Raw genomic sequence first — 2,296 nt, forward strand, 5'->3', positions numbered from 1 at the left:
TTGCCTTGGCTCAATGACTCCAGAGCAGGTAAATGACCACAGTGAAAGCCTGGATAGCTACCTCAGCCCAGCGAGGGTCCAGCAGTTCATGCTCACCATGGGGATGCAGACAGCTTCCCCAGATTTCCCTGCGGCAGGCTATTTCGATGTGACCTTCAGGAGCGTGAAGAATTGTGAGCAGCTCCTGAAGGTCTTCAAGGAGAAGGAAGGGGAGCCTCAGTTCTCCATCTTGTCGGCGGTCCCGTTGTGTGTGCTTCCTGCGCAGAAGAGTCGGGTTGTTACAATCCATATGTACAACCCTCACGTCCCAGCAGCGGATGTCCTGACCTTCTTGAGAAGATACGTCCAGGTCGAAGGAGAGAGTACCGATGTGGTTGATCCTTTCGGATCTGGACCAGCAAACGACAGGTCAGGGTAACCCTGAGGGTCGATGCCAGTGGGAACATCCTCCACCCACCCTCCAGCTTTGCCATCGGAGGAAGCAGAGGTTACCTGACATAGGCAGGGCAGCCGAAAGCGTGCCGAACCTGCGGGAAGTCAGGCCACATGGCGGCGGATTGTAACGTCTGCCGAAACTGCAAGCAGGAAGGCCACCCGACCAAGGAATGTAAGGAGGCCAAGAACTGTAATCTGTGCGGAGAGGCGGGCCACATGTACACGGCCTGCCCAAGACGAGGGGCCGCCACCTATGCACAGATGGCCGGAGGTGGCAACACGAGCTGTGGACCGCCTAAGACCAGCGAGGTACCACAAAACAGCACGGGAACGATGTCTGGGGCACCCAGAAGGAAGGGCACGCTGTAGCGGAGCAGACGGCAGACAGCGGGGCAGAAGGAAGGGCAGACTGTAGCGGAGCAGACGGCAGACAGCGGGGAGATGCAGCAGCCGATCCAAGCTCCTTAAAGCAGACGGAGGAAATGGAAGAGGAGGGAGGGATCAAAGGAGGCAGAGGATTGGATTACTGTCAAAAGCAGGAAGAGGAAACCTCTCAAGGCCTCCAAAGCCACCCAGCGAAGGGGGAAGTGACACCTACATGACGAGGATACAGGCAGCTCTTCCGACGGTGAGGACGGGCGCAAGGAGGGACGTCACCAGAGGAAGAGACAGAGCGCCGCGGGGAAAAAGGAGGGCAGCACCGCCCAAACAGGAAAAGACCATCCCTCTGAGGGGATGGGTAAAGCCCCCCCGCCCCTCCCACCCGGTGAGAACCAAGAGGTACCCACCGGCCCAAAGCTCCAGGTAACTGGGAGGTCCTGTGACAGCCCCGCTGTCAGATGGAGAACTGGACCATGCGGACCCTGGGCCCGACCAGAAGACACCAGAGCGGGGAAATGGCTCCAGCGTGGAGCCGGACAGCTACCTCAGCCCTGGGAGGGTCCAGCAGTTTGCCGTCACCATGGGGATGCACACAGCTACCCCAGAGGGGCAAGACCAGCAGCAAATGGACACTGTAAACCTCGTAAACTGTTAAAATGAGGTTAAAAATTGCCAGCATCAATGTGCGTAGCATCAAATCGGCTACGCGATGTGTTTCTACGATGGCCTTCCTGGCCAACGTTAAAGCCGACGTCCTGTTCCTGCAGGAGTGTGGGATACCGCACCTCAGCAGCTACAGGAGATGGTCGAGCTTGTGGGCCCATGGGCCGTCAGTTTGGTCGGGGGGCAACGATAGCCGCGCCTCCGGCCTGGGTATCCTTTTGTGAGGAGGCAACTTCACCATCTCCAAGGTTAAGGAGGTGGTGGGCGGGTGCCTCCTCATCACCGACGTCATGTACAGGAATGCTCCCCTGAGACTGATTAATGTGTATGCCCCAGTGGGTAAGAGTGAACGGTTGGCCGTCCTGCAGCAGCTTCCACTGTTGCTGGCTACATCCAGGCCGGTCATTCTGGCCGGAGACTTCAACTGTATCATTGATGCAGATGGACGATCCGGCGGGGGGGACAGTAAACTGGACACCACGTCCAGAGCCCTGATGGACACGGTAAAAGATGCCAAGCTGCACGACGTCTTCAACACCCCTGCAGACGGAGCGCAGCGTAGATATACATGGTCACGGGCAGACGGGTCTATCCGCTCAAGGATAGATTACCTGTTTGTGTCCCGAACGCTCTCGGTCAGATCCACCGATGTCAAGCCGGTGTTCTTCTCTGACCACTGCCTCCTGCTGGCCGACTGTCACCTACAGGACGAGCAGCGGGCTGGTAAGGGAACGTGGAAACTGAACACCAAGCTGTTGACCCCGGGAAACATTGAGGAGCTCAAGAGGGACTAAGCAGGTTGGAGAACCGTGAAGCC

The sequence above is a fragment of the Chiloscyllium plagiosum genome, chromosome 26, assembly GCF_004010195.1.
Source record: "Chiloscyllium plagiosum isolate BGI_BamShark_2017 chromosome 26, ASM401019v2, whole genome shotgun sequence".
NCBI lineage: Eukaryota > Metazoa > Chordata > Chondrichthyes > Orectolobiformes > Hemiscylliidae > Chiloscyllium > Chiloscyllium plagiosum.